Source organism: Lissotriton helveticus, chromosome 3_2 (genome assembly GCF_964261635.1).
Source record: "Lissotriton helveticus chromosome 3_2, aLisHel1.1, whole genome shotgun sequence".
NCBI lineage: Eukaryota > Metazoa > Chordata > Amphibia > Caudata > Salamandridae > Lissotriton > Lissotriton helveticus.
Genome location: NC_136062.1, coordinates 113,158,217 through 113,180,185, shown reverse-complemented (window position 1 = coordinate 113,180,185; position 21,969 = coordinate 113,158,217). Strand labels below are relative to the sequence as shown.

Genomic DNA, 21,969 nt, shown 5'->3' with positions numbered 1-21,969 from the left:
GTGTTTCATCCCACAGTGCCAATTTTGAGGAGTAAGCATAGTCCCTTCATAGCCAATTAAATATAAATATTATTTACATTTGAAATGATTGAGTAAAATGTTAATATAGCTTAAGGAATTACCATCTGAATATAGCAAGTGTCAAAGTCATAGTTTATTGTATATGATTAATTAAAACCTTAACAAAATGTCCTCCAAAAAATAAAAAAAGTGTCTTTACATACATGATTAGAACCATACAATATTGATGGTATACCTTTGGTTATTATTAACTAAAGTGCAAGTGCTAAACCATCGGCATATAATATTATAAATACATTATGGAAAATCCGAGTAAGTTTCACTTCTCCCCGTTTCTTTGATTATCTTTGTTACATTCTGTCGACTGGCATGCTAGAATGACTCTTGACGCCCTTGCCTATGTCTTGAGAGCGCAGTCACCGACTTCGTAATGTATGAAAGTGGTGTAATAAAAGAAAACACACGGTTATGAATATGACAGTTGAGTGTAACTGGATAGAATTGCAATCCACTGCCGGTTGTGCACTGTTTTCCACCTCCAACTACCTACGAGTGGATGTTTTTTCCTTGAGTGACTGAGTTTGTCACAAATCAATATACACATGAACAAAAACTGTCACTGCCTCTCATCGAAGAAGCCAGACACTCGGTATTTTGCTTGTTTGAGGCATGACATCACACTAGGAGAGCAAGGAGCACTTGATCATCCTGACACTACGTTCAAGGCATGTATTTGGTTTGCTTGTCATTGTATTTTTATAATTTCAGGTTGTTTTCTCTTTCTCACACTGGACGAAAGGGCGCCAACTGTGAGTATACAGTTGGCATACAGTGATCCAGGGCAGGGTACACCTTAGCGTGTGTACACCACCCAGGTCACGCATATTATGGTCCTGATGAAAACCTGGTAATTTCCTGTTACAGGTTGAAACATGTAGACCGTCACTTTGCACTTTTTTCACTATTTATAGATAACAATGGATCAATATTATCCATACATGTATCTGATATACCTTTTTAATATTGTCCAGTAGCTTGAGAATAAAATCTTTTTCAACTGAGTTATACCAGGACAATTTTTAACTCACTATTTGCACGATTCCACACAAAAAAACAACCCGCTCCACTGTAATCCGGTGTCGCAGCACACCCGGAGGGCATTCGGCTGTTCGGGTGGGACCCCGATGATGAAGCATGTCACCAACTAGGTTGGTGAGTGAGGGGTCTTCTTAGAAAAGGATAATTCCCTTTCCTTTTGTTTCTTCTCTCTTCTCCCACTGTGCTGAGACCTCGACAGGTCTTATGGTGGTACTCCTCCATTTTTTAGGGCTCGGCCTACGTCACCCCTGCGTCAGCAGGGGGGCGGAGCTCCGAGCTCCTTTTGTTAGGGGGTTCTGAATAGTGCAGGAAAAATTCCTCAGTGCGCGAGATTTTTCAGTAGTTTGTTTTGCCATGTGCATGGTAATTGGTCCTCGCGGTGCCCTGTTTCTAGTAGCCTTCACGCAATAGGCCATATGTTTTTCTGCTTCAGCACTTCCGCCATATCCTGTGTGGTTATGCGCACGGCAGTGCAATAAATTAACAATTAGAGCTGTCAGGGCGCTGCGGTAATAGAATCCAGATGGTCGGGCGCGTTCACCAGTCTGCCGTGAGTTTTGCGTGCGCGCGTCCCTTTGCCTCCTTTCATGTTTAAGTGTTGGCCTTTCGCCAGATGCCGGCTCGCAGAGGCCTCTGGTATTGCCTCTCCCCGCCTGCTCCTTACTGCAGCCCCCACCACTGGAAACGACAGGCTGGGAGCTCACAGAAGCCTCTATATCGCCGATCCCAGCCTGCTCGTCCTTTCATCCCCCACCGCTCCTCACTGCAGCCCCTACCACTGGACACGACAGGCTGGGAGCTCACAGAAGCCTCTATATCGCCTCTCCCAGCCTGCTCGTCCTTTCAGCCCCCACCGCTCCTCACTGCAGCCCCCACCACTGGAAACGACAGGCTGGGAGCTCACAGAAGCCTCTATATCGCCTCTCCCAGCCTGCTCGTCCTTTCAGCCCCTACCGCTCCTCAGTGCAGCCCCCACCACTGGAAACGACAGGCTGGGAGCTCACAGAAGCCTCTGACATCGCCTCTCCCAGCCTACTCGTCCTTTCAGCCCCCACCGCTGGAATTGATATTCAAAGCATGCTTTTGATGTACATAGATATGCTCTGTTGCTGCTGCTGCCTTGGCACAGTACCTGTTGTGAGTGTGTCAGGGAAGCTTGCACCACTGCTGCTTGTGATGTCCTTTTTGTGAGTATGAGGAAGAAGGAGATCACAAGCAGCAGTGGTGCAAGCTTCCCTCACACACTCACAGCAGGTACTGTGCCAAGGCAGCAGCAGCAACAGAGCAAGAGGCTCTGTGTGAGAAGCTTGCACCGCTGCTGCCTGTGATGTCCTTCTTGTGTGTGTGAGAAGCTTGCACCACTGCTGCTTGTGATCTCCTTCTTGTGAGTGTGATAAGCGGCAGCAGCGGTGCAAGCTTCTCACACTCACAAGAAGGACATCACAGGCAGCAGCGGTGCAAGCTTCTCACACTCACAAGAAGGACATCACAGGCAGCAGCAGTGCAAGCTTCTCCCACTCACAAGAAGGACATTACAGGCAGCAGCTGTGCAAGCTTCTTACACTCACAAGAAGGAGACCACAGGCAGCACAGGTGCAAGCTTCTCACACTCACAAGAAGGACATCACAGGCAGTAGCGGTGCAAGCTTCTCACACTCACAAGAAGGACATCACAGGCAGCAGCTGTGCAAGCTTCTTACACTCACAAGAAGGAGACCACAGGCAGCAGAGGTGCAAGCTTCTCACACTCACAAGAAGGACATCACAGGCAGTAGCGGTGCAAGCTTCTCACACTCACAAGAAGGACATCACAGGCAGCAGCGGTGCAAGCTTCTCACACTCACAAGAAGGACATCACTCACAAGAAAGACATCACAGGCAGCAGCGGTGCAAGCTTCTCACACTCACAAGAAGGACATGACAGGCAGCAGTGGTGCAAGCTTTTCACACTCACAAGAAGGACAACACAGGCAGCAGCTGTGCAAGCTTCTTACACTCACAAGAAGGAGACCACAGGCAGCAGAGGTGCAAGCTTCTCACACTCACAAGAAGGACATCACAGGCAGCAGCGGTGCAAGCTTCCCTTACACACTCACAGCAGGTACTGTGCCAAGGCAGCAGCAGCAACAGAGCAAGAGTCCATTGGTGGAGCAGGTGCTGTGGTACCAGTTTAGTGCAGCAGGTGCAGTGGTACCAGTGTGTGGTAGCTACCATAGGTGGAGCAGTTGCAGTGTTAGTGTTGCTTAGCTATGATTGTGCAGCAGGTGCAGTGGCACCAGTGTGTGGTAGATGGCGTTGTGTAGCAGGTGTAGTGTTATCAGTGGTACCTAGCTATGATTGTGCAGCAGGTGCAGTGGCACCAGTGTGGCGTAGCTATCATTGGTGCAGCATGTGCAGTGGTACCGGTGTGGTGTAAGTATATTTGGTGGAGCAGGTGCAGTGTTACCAGTGTGGCGTAGGCGTAGCTACCATTGGTGGAGCAGGTGCTGTGGTACCAGTTTAGTGCAGCAGGTGCAGTGGTACCAGTGTGTGGTAGCTACCATAGGTGGAGCAGTTGCAGTGGTAGTGTTGCTTAGCTATGATTGTGCAGCAGGTGCAGTAGCACCTGTGTGTGGTAGATGGCGTTGTGTAGCAGGTGTAGTGTTATCAGTGTTACTTAGCTATGATTGTGCAGCAGGTGCACTGGCACCAGTGTGGTGTAAATGTAAATGTAAATGTAAATGTACAGGAATTTATAATAGCGCAAATCACCAAGCGGTTTCTAAGCGCTTGCTTAGGGAACCCGTCCTGGTATTCCCCTGTGAGATAACCCCGGCAGGGTATCCGCAAGGTGAAAGCCAGGCATCCCGCCGCGAGGGGCCGTTGTGGAGATTAAGCACGCTATTGCCCAGAGTCGCAGAGTGTGAACCCGTGAATCAAGTAGGCACCGGAGCGAGAATTGTCGAGTCCATGGACATTTTAGGACTCAAGACCCCGCCGAGCCGGGAATTGAACCCTGGTCCCGGGCTGACCTCTGCTTCCAGGTCTGCCTCCTCTAACCAGTGAGCCACACTTCTCCACAGGGTGTAAGTATCTTTGGTGGAGCAGGTGCAGTGGTACCAGTGTGGCATAGGCGTAGCTACCATTGGTGGAGCAGGTGCTGTGGTACCAGTTTAGTGCAGCAGGTGCAGTGGTACCAGTGTGTGGTAGTTACCATAGGTGGAGCAGTTTCAGTGGTAGTGTTGCTTAGCTCTGATTGTGCAGCAGGTGCAGTGGCACCAGTGTGTGGTAGATGGCGTTGTGTAGCAGGTGTAGTGTTATCAGTGTTACTTAGCAATGATTGTGCAGCAGGTGCAGTGGCACCAGTGTGTGGTAGATGGCGTTGTGTAGCAGGTGTAGTGTTATCAGTGTTACTTAGCTATGATTGTGCAGCAGGTGCAGTGGCACCAGTGTGGTGTAAGTATCTTTGGTGGAGCAGGTGCAGTGGTACCAGTGTGGCGTAGGCGTAGCTACCATTGGTGGAACAGGTGCTGTGGTACCAGTTTAGTGCAGCAGGTGCAGTGGTACCAGTGTGTGGTAGCTACCATAGGTGGAGCAGTTGCAGTGGTAGTGCAGTGGCACCAGTGTGTGGTAGATGGCATTGTGTAGCAGGTGTAGTGTTATCAGTGTTACTTAGCTATGATTGTGCAGCAGGTGCAGTGGCACCAGTGTGGCGTAGCTATCATTGGTGCAGCATGTGCAGTGGTACCGGTGTGGTGTAAGTATATTTGGTGGAGCAGGTGCAGTGTTACCAGTGTGGCGTATGCGTAGCTACCATTGGTGGAGCAGGTGCTGTGGTACCAGTTTAGTGCAGCAGGTGCAGTGGTACCAGTGTGTGGTAGCTACCATAGGTGGAGCAGTTGCAGTGGTAGTGTTGCTTAGCTATGATTGTGCAGCAGGTGCAGTGGCACCAGTGTGTGGTAGATGGCGTTGTGTAGCAGGTGTAGTGTTATCAGTGTTACTTAGCTATGATTGTGCAGCAGGTGCAGTGGCACCAGTGTGGCGTAGGTACCATTGCTGCAGTAGGTGCAGTGGCACCAGTGTGGCGTAGGTACCATTGCTGCAGCAGGTGCAGTGGCAGCAGTGTGGTGTAGCTATCATTCTTGCAGCAGGTACAGTGGCACCAGTGTGGCGTAGCTACCATTGCTGCAGCAGGTGCAGTGGCACCAGTGTGGCGTAGCTATCATTGGTGCAGCATGTGCAGTGGTACCGGTGAGTGGTAGCTACCATTGGTGGAGCAGGTGCAGTGGTAGTGTTGCTTAGCTATGACTGTGCAGCAGGTGCAGTGGCACCAGTGTGTGGCGTAGTTACCATTCGTGGAGCAGGTGAGGTGTTATCAGTGTTACTTAGCTATTATTGCGCAGCAGGTGCAGTACCACCAGTGTGGTGTAGCTACCATTGTGCAGCAGGTGCAGTGGTACCAGTGTGGCATAGCTACAATTGTGCAGCAGGTGCTGTTGCACCAGTGTGGCATAGCTACCCTTGTGCAGGAGGTGCAGTGGCACTACTGTGCCATAGCTACCATTGTGCAGCAGGCACCAGTGTGGCGTAGCTATCCTTGGTGCAGCATGTGCAGTGGTACCGGTGTGGTGTAAGTATATTTGGTGGAGCAGGTGCAGTGGTACCAGTGTGGCGTAGGCGTAGCTACCATTGGTGGAGCAGGTGCTGTGGTACCAGTTTAGTACAGCAGGTGCAGTGGTACCAGTGTGTGGTAGCTACCATAGGTGGAGCAGTTGCAGTGGTAGTGCTGCTTAGCTATGATTGTGCAGCAGGTGCAGTGGAACCACTGTGTGGTAGATAGCGTTGTGTAGCAGGTGTAGTGTTATCAGTGTTACTTAGCTATGATTGTGCAGCAGGTGCAGTGGCACCAGTGTGGCGTAGGTACCATTGCTGCAGTAGGTGCAGTGGCACCAGTGTGGCGTAGGTACCATTGCTGCAGCAGGTGCAGTGGCAGCAGTGTGGTGTAGCTATCATTCTTGCAGCAGGTACAGTGGCACCAGTGTGGCGTAGCTACCATTGCTGCAGCAGGTGCAGTGGCACCAGTGCGCCACATTGGTGTAACACACTCACTACCACCCACTCACCCCCACAGACTCACCACCACACACCACTACACACACAACCACACACACAACCACACACACAACAACACACCACCAGCCATCAGTTCACGCTTTCACCAGGGCCAAACACCACCAGCCATCAATGCACGCTTTCACGAACCACAAACACCACCAGGCGTACAACACCAGCCGTCAGTGCATTCTTTTACAAGGCGCACTCACCAGCAACCGTCAGTGCACGCTTTCACCAAACACACACACCATCAGCCATCTGTGCACGCTTTTACCAACCACACACACACCAACCGTCAGTGCACCCTTCCACCAGGCACACACACCTCCAGTTGGCAGTGCAGTCTTTTACCAATCACACACACCACCTGCCATCAGTGCACAATTTCTACAGGCAGTCACACACACCACCAGCCATCAGTGCATGCATCAATTGTTAACGCATTCACAATTAACTATTGTAGCAATCTCAGTATGGTACACTTTACTTTTAAACATATTCATGTAAAGCACAGCATGCCACCATTGTTACAATTCCAATCTAACTCACATAATTCCACTACACACCACATGCACACACTCCAAAACACATGGCGAAAAGACATTGCCATTTACAATGCCATTAGCTCAAACTCAAATAAATCCGAGCCCGATTGCATTTCCAATGCTTGTTTGTTTATCTGACCATTAAGGGGACTAGGAGTATTCCCCTCCACTTAGTGGAAATCCCTTTCTCTCTCCTGTTGTTCTACAGATATTTACTAAATACATCTTTTTCATTGCTAATACCGTGATAGTGCTTTCGACCTTACGATAAGTGTTTTAAAACAACAAGCTGGATAATTAGAAAGCCCAGAGTAAAAAAGTGCAATTATACAGTACAGTGTTAGATGTGTTTTAAAAGCAAACTTCTGAGGACCTGCTAATTAAATTGGCTCTTATGAGTTTAACATTCAGTCTGTTTGTTACATAAATGAATCAGCTAGGCCCCCTCCCGGCATTGATCAAATTTCTTTGTTTTCTTACAGATTAGCTTGCCTTAAAAGTTTCTTTACTTCTGCCAGGTATTTTACTCCCCAGCAGGCCAAGATTATCGAGGAACCTTCCAACGAGCGTATCACGGCTTGCCTACACGTGCGAATATTCAATTAGTTAAAAAAAAAAATTAAATACTGTCTCCTCAGATCAATAACTACAGGGCATACACATAGCAGATGAGTTAACGATTCCTTGTAAAAGCCACATAATCGACAATGAGCTGCTTGTTGGGAGCTTTTTCAAGATGGCTGTAGGTCTTTTGAATCATGCAAGCCCATCCGATAGTCTGTGAAGCTCTTTTTTAACTGCAAGCTAAAGTGAGCTGTTAAATAAGCTTGTGGCTTTAGAGATTTGTAAGAGTTAATCACAGTCCACCCATGCCGACTTTTGGAAATTGCTTTTTCATCTTCCAAAAAAGATTTCTTTTTTGCTGCGTCATTGACAGCTTTACTAATGCTTGCTATATCTGCCATGTTATCCCATGCTGTTTGTATTTCCAGCTCGGCCATTGATGTTCTCAAGTAACTTCCCCATGAGTTTGGTGCTTCTTGATCCAACTGGTGTTTGATCTCTTCCCAGCATAAACTGTTCATTGTGTCTGGATCGGAGAAGCGGAATTTATGACATACCTTAACGAAGGCGCTCATGCCCCGGAATTTCTGATTCTGGAGGCCGAATTCCAGCCAGACCTGAGCTGGGGAGGCAGGCTTTGGCAGATTGAAAACGGCCTTATAAACCTTCGTCTGAAGTTCGTTTAGCAGATCAGCCGCCTTACCGCACCAGGTGACAAGACCATATGGCAGTGTAGGCGGGATTTGCGCAGCCATCACTTTTAAGAGGTGGTTATGGTTCGGGCAGTCTAGTTTTTTTATAGAGTAATCTGTGTGCGAAGATTAACAATTACGCTTTGGCGTTTTCGGCTAATTTGTGTTCCTTGTGTGTTGTACCCCGCCCTATTATTATGCCAAGATATTTATAGGACTCTTGCTCTTCCACTGTTGCCCCTTTTACAAGCCATGTAAACTTAGTTTTTTTGTGCCCACTAGGCGAACAACTTTGGTTTTCTCTTTGTTTAGTTCTAGGTTTTCCTGGTCCAAATAGGTCACTAGGTTATTTATCGCTCTTTGTAATCCAATGGGACTTTGGCTCAACACCACGATGTCATCCGCGTACTGTAAAAAGTCAATTGGCTCGTTGGCCAGTTTCGGCGGATGACAATCAGCTGCCTGTATCTGTTTGCTGATATCTGAGAGAAACAGGTTAAATAGGCTTGGCGCTAAGACGCAGCCTTGTTTTAGACCTTGCTGCGTATGGATGCTCGAGGTTGCACTGCACCCGTCGCTCAGTTTCACTCTTGCCCAGGTATCACTGTATAATGCAATTATTGCGTTCAGTAATTTACTCGGCAATCCCCATTCGTTTAGTTTTTCCCAGAGACGGTTTCTACTCACTCGGTCGAAAGCTGATTTTAAATCAACAAAACATGCGTACAGCCGTGATTTCTTTCTTACCGCTTTTTCCATTAAAAGCGCCAAGATGGCCAAATTTGTTATTGTGCCCATCCCTTGCCTAAAGCCCGTTAGAAACTTGGGAATTAGGTTCTTTTTGTCCATCTAGTTTTGGAGCTGGGCTAGGAGACAAGAAGCTTAAAGCTTGGCCTCTACATCAATCAGAGATATCAATCTGTAGTTTCCTGGCTTACAATGATCTCCATGTTTGAATATTGGGTGGATTATGTTCCCATTCCAGGAATTGGGGCGTCGTTCTGAGTATAAATCTGATTGAAGAGTGACGTAAGATAGTCTGACCAGAAATCTGAGTCATTTTTAAAAAGCGCATTGGGAAGCCGGTTTGGACCTGCCGCCCCCTTGGTCTTTAGTTGTTGTATTATGCCTCTTAATTATTTAATGTTGGTCAAGTTGTTTAGTTCATTACTACATGTCTCTAGTCCTGGTTCTTTACGTTCTGCCCAATCCTGAGTGGGTATTGGTTGTATTTTTTCCAGTACGAGGTAGAGCTCTTGGGACCCTTCCATTGCCCCTGATATCGTGCTGCTGTACATGTTTTGCACATGTTGGGGCCACATTTCCTCTCCGATTCCTGATTCTTGTTACAGTCTTGAGCCTTTAGTCAAATTATTTATAATGCCCCAAAAGACCCTACTATTTAGCAATTTACTTGCACACAGTAGTTTTGTCCAGATGGTTTCTTTATACGCTGCTTTCCCATCCCTCAACATCTTCCTATAGTTGTTCCGTATTTCCTTCAGTTTACTTTTATCAATTGTACTGCCCATTCTTGCCGCCTGTGTTTGTAGTCGCACCTCTCTTTCGATCCTTCTCTTTTGGTCTCGTAATTCAATATTGAACCATGGTTCCCTCCTGGTATCTGATTTTTTTGGCTTCTATAGGTGGCTGGAAATTTTCAGATGAGGACAAGGGCCAACTGTTCCCAGTTTTTTACGCACTCCTCCTCTATCGGCGGCCCCAGTATGCTCAAGTGTTCCTTGATTGTGTCCTGTGTGATTTTCAAATCCGCTCCCCGTCATTTTAATTTCCGCAAATTAAACCTTTCTGTGTGTCGTATAAGGGCATTTATTTTTTGGGCCTGCGCAAGAGTAATGTTAATTTTCGTAATTTGAAGAAGGTGATCACTTTCTATGCACGGGTCGATTTGGAATGTGTCGATACATGGGACTAAATCACTGCTGGTAATGGTGAAGTCTATTGTTGAGCGAACTTTTCCACTCAAGTGTGTTATTGCCGCTGGTATGTCTCCTTTTGTGTTGCCGTTAAAAATTGTCAGACCAAGGCTTTCTGATTCATTCATTATTATTCGTGCTCCCCAGTTCTCAAGCCTCTTTCTTTTATTCTGATTATTGATTATGAGATTACAGTTGAAATCTCCTGAGATGAACATTGGCATCACTCGTGAGATCTTTGCATCGCTTTTATCACATTCATTAAAGTAGTGAATTTTTCTTTCTGATATTTTCTCTCTGGGTGTATGTAAACATTAACTAGTAGTAATTGCCAATTTGAATTGTTTGGCAGGAGTTTACCAGTAATTTTGCTCACTTGAGCCCAGTTGACCCCAGCATCCAGTTCTTCAGTTAACCAGTCATGTTTTTGGGAAACATATATTGATAAACTGCCTCGCGGGTGACCAATGATTGAAAATCTTTCTGCAAGAATGTGGTATTCTATGTATCCTGAAATTGAAACTGGGTTCATATTCCAAGCTTCCTGAGGCAGGATTATGTCTTGTTGTTGAAAAAAGGATTTTACACAGGACAATGGTTCCTAGACAATTAAATTATTTGCAAAATAAATATAGACTAAATAGCAACTATATTCATTGTCCAGCCGGACAGTATTTAATTTTTGATAAAAAGAGTACAAAGGTAATATGGTGTGATACAAGCAGGACACCAGCCGATGCCCAACTAACACACTCAGAAGAAAGACAAACAAGAAATTACAGGCAATTCAAGTAGTCTGTGTATCACAATTCACAATCAGACAATACAGATAACACACTATTGCTTGCAAACATTAGCATAATAAATATGCATGTAGTGTGGCAAGGTCGATGACGTTTCGAACCCTAAATTAATTCAGAGTTCATCTTCAGGACAAACAATACATGCCTTCTTTATGAAAAGTTCATAATTAACTTTTTGTACAGCCCATACTGCGGGGCTAGTACAGAAGGCCAGATGCCAGTATTAGGTGGCGTAACAATCCGCCGGTTAGATATCCGGGCAGCAAACACACGTAATAGGTGCAGTTCGGCAAAAAGGGGAACGTGGGTGGAAGATACACACATAAAAAGGTTGAAAAAAGGATAGCAAGTGTTATTTTGCCTGAGAAATGTTGAGGTACGAATATTTCCAGTTAGTTGCAGCCTGGAAACAAGGGGATAGAGTTTCCCATACAGCGATTCAAGACCGATGTACACTGCTTAGACATAGATAATACAGAAGAAAGGACTTAGATAGAAGACTAAGCTATCTGTATCAATGAAGTGACCACTTGGATAAAGACCATTTTCGTCATTTTTGAGCTGACTAATCTAAAATCATGAACAACTCTATGAAGACCCACTGTTGTTTTCCAAATAGAAAAAAGCAAAGACTAATGAGTCCGAAGCAAACAATCAAGAAGATTCCCCCTGCCTAAATAACCTTCCATTTCGCTGAGCAGTATCCTTCACCAAGTTCAAGCTTTTGTGAATTGAGGAAGTGATCAAATCAGCAAATAAAATCAAACATTCCATGCAACTTGTAGGTCCATGTCTAGCAACGTACAGTACAGAATTCCTACAAATACCTGCCCTGAACATTGCAGGTATCATCATCATGCTGGCGCACAAGGGATGACTCCCCAATTACTGAAATCAGACCGTTGTTACACAACCACTCCTTTGGCAACTCTGAGAACTTACTCACAGTACAATGTCAAGTGTCCCTTACAGTAGAGAATTTGAAAAGGAAGTCAAAAAGCAACTGCAACTATGAATTCATGTTACGGGAAATCAATGGATGTAGAGGGAGGGAGAGACTCCCAGATCCAAGGGTTCTCAGTGTGGAAACAATAATAGGATAGCCATAGCAATTGTCTAGGGGCAAGCCGAATGGATGGTGGGATAAATACAGTGACTTGAGTATGTTTTTGAACCAGATCACTCCCCCGACCACTCCCCCTTAGGAAAGGTTTCCTCCCGTTGCCTTGACAAATTGTCTTCCGTTGGTGGCCTGATTTCTTAAGTTTCTGTTAGGTGGCCTTCTGGCACTCGCATTTGTGAAAGCGTGTGTTTGAAACCCGTTGTGGTTTCCCTTACCATTTTCCAATTTTTTATTTCTATCCTGAATAGCCACCTGCTAAGAGCGTGACCTTGCTGCCCACGCGACTTCTTTGTGGGACAATTAGGCCCCCCTTTACTCTGCAACTCTGCAATATAACAAGCATATTCAAGAATTTAACACACTGATAATCTACATTATCAGCTATTCTTATTGTGCTCAGTTACATACTGCTTTTGTCCTGATGATGAACCTTTAAAATGGCATGGTTGGAAATGACCTCGACTTCTACACGAATGAGAAGGACTTTCGTTAGCTGGCAACTTCTGCGGTACAGTGTTTTCCATAGATGATTATTTTAATTCCTTGTGGACTATGGACTCTACACTCCTCTTGGGCGCAACACCTTGAGTTCCTTTCATTGTTTTTATACACTTTTATTGTGAAAACTTTCTCACATCGCTCACACAATTTTTGAAGCACTGTTTTCACACGACACTGAGCACCTGTTTCTTTAACACATTTTTACCAAATCTGTGTTATTGATGCAATTAAGTGTATATGCAAGTCATACTTTTGTTCAGATTGTACTTTGTGGTCATATTCTTTCTCAGCGACTTTAGGCGCTTCACAATAAATTACTTAAGTATTTTAGAAATCTTCTATGGTTGATGTTTAGTGGTACCAAGTAGAACTATGTTGTCACTGACAATCACAAGGGGTTTCTAATGGTGAGAGGAAGCATGGGGGGGGGTAGAAAAAGATTGCAGGAGTGGTCAAGATTGTAGTAGTAGTCAAGATGGTAGGAGTAGTCTAGAGTACATTCACAGAGAGGAATACAAAGAGCTAGTAATAAAGCTATCAACATTAAGCTGCACACATTAAAGGAGAAATTCAACATAGAAGAAGACATTAACAATTAAGTCTCATGTGTTCACATGGGCAGCACGGTGCAAAATATTGAAGTCTTATCAGTACAGTTTCCTGTTTACAGTTTTAATTCTTGATGACTTCTGTGTAATTTTCCGGTACTTCCCAATTTATGAAATGTAGTGTTTCAGTTACTATTAGACCTGGCCTCTTTTGGCGTGTTTCCCCTGTCTTTTTTCTTTCTGATCTCCCGGTCTTGACTTTTGCTGGTTTATTGTCTCCATGCACTTTCTCACAGCTGTTCAGCGTTAAAGTGCAAGTGCTCCTATTGGAAATTGCATTATGGATTGATGTTTCCATCATTAGCATATTTGATTCACGGGTAAGCCCCTAGTAAAGTGCACTGAGTGTGCCAGGGTCTGTAAATCAAATGCTGCTAGTGGGCCTGCAGCACTGATTGTGCCACCCACACGAGTAGCCCTGAAAAGGTATCTCAGACCTGCAACTGCAGTGTCTGCATGCAGTTTGTACTGCCATGCCGACTTGGCAAGTGCAACCACAAATGGAGTTTAGTATGCCTGAACTCGGAATGTAAAAATGCATCTTTTAATAAAGATGATTTTTATGTTCATGCTGGAAAATACCACTTTTAGAAAATAGGTATTTCTTTGCTTATCCATCCTGTGTGCCTCTGCTGGGTTGTGGGTTGACTGTCTGGCTTTGGAGTGACAGGTGCTGGGGATTTGCATTCTCTTCAGACAGCCCCTGGGGGAGTCGAGCTGTGTGTGTCCTGCCTTTCCTGGATGAGTCAGGGCTGCGCTGAATAGACCTGGGCTGCATATAGAGTAGTGTGAGGAGATTTTCTTGCACCTGAATGGGCCTGGTCTGCCTTGGACAATGCTGTATCAACCTTTTGCCAGGAAGTTGGGCCAGAGAGGACCAAACTGGTTTGGACTGAGCACAGACACTCTCTGCCCAAGAGAACAAAGAGACACTAAGCATAAATATTGGGGCCCAGACCCTAGACCCCAGATCTTTAGAACTCACTTTGAGAAAGGAACCTGCCAAGAAGAAGAGCTGGAAGAACTGCCAGGGGGAGTACTGCCCCTTTGCTGTGTTGTTGCATTGTTGGGTTGGCCTGCAGTTGCTGCTTCTGCCTTGGGCAGTGAAAGGACTGGATTGAACTTTCTTCACTTGTCGCTGAGTATCTCCAGTGGCTTGAAATAGTGCTTGCCTCCTGTTCATGAAGTCTCAGGGACAGCAAAGTCTTCCCTTACCTCTGGTTATCGCCTCTGGAACCATGGGTTTCAGTTGCCACAGAGGGGGAAAAGCAGCAGACACCACTGCTGGCTCCGTGTCCTGAAGGCACCACAGAGGGCACCGCCGCACTTCGCACCTCAACTCTGGTCTCACCGAGCCCCTGATTGCACTGTGACCTGTGGGCATCGCACTCCACACTGCCTTGCTTCACTCGGAGCCCTGGTCTCGATGACTATGCTGCACGTTGACCTCGGCACCCGTGACTGTACCGTGGTTAGGGGGAACTCCTCATAAGTCACACAACGCACCACCCCATTCCCAAACCGCAGTCTGGGCTGACCGATGCCAGCACTGTCACTTGCACTGTGATCTGTCAGCAGCACTCAACGAGCACTGCCACACTTCACACCGCAGACCTGGTCTCTCCGACGCCGCTGAACAGCCATCACTGAGCCGCTGCCTGCACCGCGACTTCGGTACAAAAGGGGGTGGTGATGGACGAAGCATCTGAATCAATCAAACACTCACACCCAGTCAAAAGATCTAGGTTATATCCATCACCGTTCTTTAGCCCACTCTGCCACCCCAGTTCAGACATGGCTATGTGCAAATCAGTCTGACCCCAGACCCCAGATCTTTAGAACTCACTTTGAGAAAGGAACCTGCCAAGAAGAAGAGCTGGAAGAACTGCCAGGAGGAGTACTGCCCCTTTGCTGTGTTGTTGCATTGTTGGGTTGGCCTGCAGTTGCTGCTTCTGCCTTGGGCAGTGAAAGGACTGGATTGAACTTTCTTCACTTGTCGCTGAGTATCTCCAGTGGCTTGAAATAGAGCTTGCCTCCTGTTCATGAAGTCTCAGGGACAGCAAAGTCTTCCCTTACCTCTGGTTATCGCCTCTGGAACCATGGGTTTCAGTTGCCACAGAGGGGGAAAAGCAGCCGACACCACTGCTGGCTCCGTGTCCTGAAGGCACCACAGAGGGCACCGCCGCACTTCGCACCTCAACTCTGGTCTCACCGAGCCCCTAATTGCACTGTGACCTGTGGGCATCGCACTCCACACTGCCTTGCTTCACTCGGAGCCCTAGTCTCGATGACTATGCTGCACGTTGACCTCGGCACCCGTGACTGTACCGTGGTTAGGGGGAACCCCTCATAAGTCACACAACGCACCACCCCATTCCCAAACCGCAGTCTGGGCTGACCGATGCCAGCACTGTCACTTGCACTGTGATCTGTCAGCAGCACTCAACGAGCACTGCCACACTTCACACCGCAGCCCTGGTCTCTCCGACGCCGCTGAACAGCCATCACTGAGCCGCTGCCTGCACCGCGACTTCGGTACAAAAGGGGGTGGTGATGGACGGGGCATCTGAATCAATCAAACCCTCACACCCAGTCAAAAGATCTGGGTTATATCCATCACCGTTCTTTAGCCCACTCTGCCACCCCAGTTCAGACATGGCTATGTGCAAATCAGTCTGACCCTGTGCCTCATGGGAACAGTCCAGCCCGAACTGCCAAGCCATGTCTTCCCTGGACCGGAAACAAGCTTCCGAGGACCGGTTTCTGGCATTCCAGCCGTCTTCAGCCCGGCTTGCTTGAATCCAGTGGCAAAGTGAGCAAGGGACTCACGTCTGAGCATACCCTGCCATACTTATGGCGGCCAAAAGCGGTACAAAAGGGGCTTGTGACTTTAGGGCACCGCACCGCTATGCTTCACATCGCAACTGCAACAGTTGACACGACCGGTCCACACCGACGCTGTTGGCCTGAACCAAAGGTACTGTTTACAAATCTGCTGACAGTGACACCGGTACTCACAGATGTGGTTGGCCGGAACTATTGGAGTCTGTTGTTTTTAGCACTGCGGTAGCCCTGGTAGGTGCTACCGGATTTAAGGAACTGCATTTTAAAGTCATTCTTGCAAAGTGCATATTTTTGATTACTGTATGTTGGGATTTTATCGTGTTGGTCTTGTTTGCACAGATAAATATTGGTTATTTTTCTAAAACTGGTGTGATGTCATTTTGCAGCGTTTTCACTTTATTACTGTGTGTTATGTGCAAACGCTTCACACATTACCTCTAAGATGAGCCTGACTGCACATTCCAAGCTACTAAGGGCGTGAGCTGAGGCTATTTTAGAAGGGAATCCCTCTCTTCCTGACTAGAAGGAACGGTCCCTATTTGGACAAAGGTGCAAACCATTGCCAACTAGAGACTCCTATTTCTAACAGTGACTATATATTTGAAACCATAAAAAATTGAGTGGTGTTCACAAAAACTGTATGTGCAAACTTGCATTTTTGGTCATTTTTAATACATTTTTGTTTACTTTTTTCTGCCCAAAAGTATACAAATTGCTTGGCAATGGAGGACATCACCATAAAACTCCTTGTACCAAGTCAGGCACACTGGTGCTCTCTACCCTGAAACACAGAACCATACTGGGACCGTCAACCCTGATACCCCAAAAAAACTGCACCTAGTATCCTGTTGCCTGCCAAGCTCAAAATACTGTTCCGTGTATAGCGTTTTACCATACCCCATCCCCAAGTATAGCCCCACGCTGGCCATCCTTCCAAACACAGTCCCTCATTCATAGCCCCATACTCAGACTGTAAATGGATGCAGAGTGATGAAATCTTGAAAGCCTCACACACATCAAAGAATAGTATGTGTCTGCTTCGGTATGTGATTAAAAAGTGAAACTAGAAGCTACTTAATCTCTGGGAAAAAATATGTGACCGTTTGTCATCTCTTGTATGCAAAGGAATGTAAAAAACTATAACAAGCATATTCAAGACTTTAACACACTGGTAATCTACATTATCAGCTATTCTTATTGTGCTCAGTTACATACTGCTTTTGTCCTGTTGCTGTTGGGGGCCAGCCCACTCTGACCTGTATGTGTGAATTAGTGTCTTCCTGTCTTTTAAAGGTGAGGCATTGTCAGTTAGGGTGATTCCCTGGATGTCATTAGTGGTGTAGTACTAACCTAGACCTGATTTGGGATTGCTTCCTGATTATCTCCAAGGGGATGCTAGGGTGCCTCATGACCTTGGATAGCATATGGGATGTGTCAAAATCTTTCAAATTTCCTTCATTGGACTACATTGTACCTGTGACATTAGTGAAGCGAAAGCAGGCACAAATGTTATTACAATACCTTTTAGGTTTCGCCTGCACAACTCTTGAGCTGTGCTTACAAATTCTCAAATATTTAAAAAAGTAATCTAAAAGGGGCTTAGAGCCCACCCATTCACTCATTCTTGTTTCCTTGCTTCCTATTGATGAGCGCCTCCTCCTTGCCCCCATCTTCCATCTGGTTTTCTGGTCTTCGTCTTGCTGTAGAGCCTGAACCAAGTACTGCTTTTGGTTGCCAGTGTCCTTCCACTCCAACGGCTGATGCATGGAGTTTCTTAGAGAGACTTTTATGCTCTGTTTGCAAACGCGCTTTCCTCATTGCATTGCACGGTTTACAAAAGGCAGAGGTCACACCTATATTTTATAATTTAAGGGAAAATGTTCTGTTGAGAGCAGCCAGTGGGGGTTGTATCTGCTTACTGGAACAATATTTATTGGCATGACTAAAGTTGCACATTTTACCACAGCCGCTCTTTAAAATATGCTGTATTGTGGGATTTTGGTTGGGGTAGTTCAGGCCAAGTTGTATGCCCCAAGACTTGTATTGTCACCATGTTAAGAGGAGGCTGCAGACATTTTGTCTGCAGTTTTTGGTCTCTGTTTTACCTTTCTCAGCTTGCAACTGGAAGGAATGTGTAGGGGTTTTAACTGTGCATACATGTACTAACAGCTGCTCTAATTACCTCTCTCATTCGGCAGGGCAGGTGTACCCAATGCATCTCTGTATTTTACTTATGATCATTAGATGCAATCCTCTCTGGTCTCAGCCATTGCTTGGAATATAATATGTGAATATGTGTTTGCTCATTTCCGATCTTAAGGACTGGATTGTTAAAACTTTCAATCTCTCAGCACTGGTTTACCAGTCTTCAGGAATTTTAAGGTTGTTTGGCCTGTGAGTGGGCACTTGCTAGAGTTCAGAATTTTGTGAATTGCGCCCTATCTGTTCAAGGGTCAGACAAGCAGAGCCGACAGTGCTATTAACCCATCCACTGAAGAACCCAAGCAGGGAGCTGTAAAGGTGCAAGTTGAATGGTGCTTTTCCTCCTTATAGGAGCTACATGGACTGGCCTATCTGACCCAAGAGAAATGGGTTTGTTTTACAACCTGTTCTGAACCTGTCCTCCCTTCCACCTTTATGAATGGGTTCACGTATAGCTTTTTAACGGATTTCTTATATATCTAATGCATAGGAAGGATCAAGCTGTGGGCTGTTACTTGTAGACAGTAATGTGTTCATGTGAGGTTTGTCTGGTATGGTATTATTTCGGAATGGAACCCCCAGAACACCCTCGTGTGATGTATGTAATGGGGTCAAAAGAATTGTGATACACTCTAAACAAGCGCCCTTGTTTGGTTTCCTTTTAAGAGAATACATACTCAGTATAACTTGTTCCAACTCTTTATTGCATCCACCTAGTTTAGCAGACCACCAACCAACTGGCCACTGCTTGTCCAGGACACCCCACAGTTCTATATGATGCCCCTAGGACTCTACATGTTACATCCGAGTTAAAGGGGCAGAGGCAAGTTACACAGGTTACAACACACACCCCCATCATAAAAAAATAACTAGTGAACTGTAATCTCAAATGAAGCAAAATGCAAGGCTAAATGTCTAAGAAAATAAATCAATACATAAGAAAAAAAGTGGTGTTGAACAACGCTATCAAAAAACCCCATAACAATGCAAAAGTCGAAACGAGTTGCAATAGCTACCGAGAATGTCCAACATCCAAGCAAAATCTTACATAAAGCTTTTACAAGAGCGTTAAGATATGTTGGACTCCTGCTGGTACGTGTTCCCACACAGCGCCCCTCTCCATGGATAGTTCTTTGAGTAAATTCTTCATTTCATCTGATACAAATTAAACCCCATTGTCTGTGATAATTATTTTAGAAATTCCCTCACAAGTGAATACATTTCTCAAGAACTCTAGCACACTCCCAGTTGTTATGGAGCTAGTACAACCAAGAGTCACCCATTTGGACGTATAGTCTACCAATACAAATGCATACCTTTGACTAGGGGCCAACAAATTAAAGGGTCCAAATATATCTAACCCTAGCTTGCACCAAGGTTCCTCTGGCACTGTCACCGGGGACAAAGGCTCTGTCCTCACAATCTTTACTTCCCCCTAGCCCCTCTGTGCACTATGCTCCTTCTCTCTTGTATCCCTCTCCTCCGGCCCTAGTTTGAATAATTACATTTTGTAAAGGAGCACAAGTTTTTCAAACACAAATAACAGTTACAAGCCCGATCCTTCTTAATGTCTATCTGCAGCCTTTAATAACTCTTATGATATTAGTCTGGTCAACTATGCAGACAATAAGCAATTGATACTGTCTTTAGAAAACGATAAACCAGAATCTTTGGATTCCTTCCACAACTGTCTGGAAAAGTTTGCAAAATGGGTAAGCAACAACTCCTTAAAATCTAATGGAGATAAAATACTAAGGGGCAGATTTACAAGAAAGTGACGTATCTATAGATATGCGTCACTTTCCTTGCGGCACCCTAAAAAATGCTTGCGCCACCATGGATGCACCGTATTTACAATACGGCGCACCATGGAGGAAGGATTGACAGATGCGTCAGAAATTCTGAGGCATCTGTTGGGGCAAAAGTCAGGCATTGCTGGAGTCGTGTCGCAAGCACGACGCAACTCCAGCAATGCATTTTGTGGCCTATTCCCACTACACTGCTTCACTCCTTATGCCTGCTTCAAGCAGGCGTACGGTTTTGACGCAGTGGCGTCCTAAAAGTGACGCAGTGAAATCTTGTAGATTTCATTGCGTCACTTTTATGAGGTTTTCCTGCGTAGGAACTCCCTCCTGCATACATTATACCTGGCTCAGGTATAATGTGACGCAGGGCTTTACAACGTGACACATCTCCTTAGATGTGTCACGTTATAAATAGGACGCATTGTTTGCGCCGCCGTTGCATCACAAAAAGTTAAGCTGTGGCAGCGCAAAGAGGCGCAAGGGGCTTGTAAATCTGCCCCAAATTCTCTGCTGCTCAGCCAGTAAAGTCCCAGTTGAAATCCTGGCTAATTCTTGGCCATTGAAAAAGGATGATGACTTAGAAACATCACAGAAGGTTCGCAATCTTTGGGTAATTGTGGATAATAAGCTATCTGTGCAGAGCCTTGTTAACGAGATGATAGCTACCTGTTTGCACTACTTCGTAACCTGAAGACAATCCTGTTTATCTTAACCTCACAAGCTAGAATACTGATAGTACACTGATTGTGCAAAGTACCATTCTGAGCAGGCTTGAGCAGGCTTGACTACTGCAATGCGCTGTTGTTAGGAATACCAGATAATCTAATAATGGCTATCCAGAGTACAGGCCGCAGCTGCAAAACTAGCTTTGAACAGACCAAGAATGTCATCTTCTTCCACAGCTTTGAGAGAACTCCATTGGAATAAAGGAAAGGATAGCATTTAAATCCCTTTGTATAGTTTTCAAAGTGATTCAGGAAAAAGCCCTAAAGCACTGCAAAGGAGATTCAAACGATACGTACTCTCAAGTAACCTACATTCATCTACCGGGAATCTCCTCTGTATTCCCAAATTTTGAAAAAAAGACAAGAAGGAAGAGCTTCTTTTTTTTTTCTTTTTTTTACATTCCACCATGCTGCACCGCAGCCACACTGCTCAACAATGTGCCAAAATAACATTGGACAATAAATCTTGCATAGGCAATACTTATTAGCTTTGCCAATGCTTATTGTTGTGTTAGGGGTTTAGTACACAAGCAGCACACTAGTATTTGAATTCCCTTCATAATGGGAACCATTACTGCACATTGACTCAGCTTTTCAATCATTCTTACTGATGGCAGCCATATAATGATACAGTAAGTATGGTTGGTGTTTTGCAGCTGTTAGACGCACGTCATATTGACGATTTCAGAAATGAACTATTCACAGTTGTAAACAGCCCGCACTGCCTCTTCCTGTTTTCACCATTAGAAACATTCTGTTCGCTCTTTCCAAAGTCATATATTGTTTCTAGATCGGAGCATCGACGTTATTAGTTACTAAGTAGCAACTTTTGTGTGCAATTGACAATTGATATTTCTCATTTTCCATTCGTGAAGGAACTCAAGATGTTGCAATAGGCATAATCAGTACAGAGTCCTGGCCTTTGTCTTGAAGTTTTCCCTACACAATTTTTCTAAGAGCAGGACAGCTGTCCCAGCCTTTCTGGTGTCAGAAGGTTTTATTTTATATCTACACTTGGATGATTTAGGTTATGCAATATGTACAATAAGCATCCAAAGTTATGCTTGCCTGGGCTTTCATATAATATTTCAGAAATGTTAAATACCTCCAGCCAGTGTATCCAATACTTACATGGGCCTCCAGTGCGTATCCTTTAGCGTGTAGCCTTTCTTGTAAAGATCAAACATGTTTTGAGTTCTGGGTTCCATGGTACTGTGCTCCTTGTTACTTCAAACCACCAAAGATCTCTTCAACATTGCTCAAGGACTACTGATGCCAAACAGGACATGTTTAGAGCAAACTGACTCTGGGGGTAATTTAAAGTTTGACCAACGTTTTACTCCATCACAGATGTGGTGAATCTAGGCCACCTTATTATAAGTACCATATATCCTATGGCACTTGTAA

The 21,969-nt window shown here is 45.4% G+C and overlaps 1 protein-coding gene across 1 annotated transcript in view; it reads left to right on the top strand.

The window, feature by feature from the left end:
• Positions 1-21,969, top strand: part of DNAAF4 (dynein axonemal assembly factor 4) — a 227,169-nt gene that overhangs the window by 182,369 nt on the left and 22,831 nt on the right. The window lies entirely within an intron of this gene.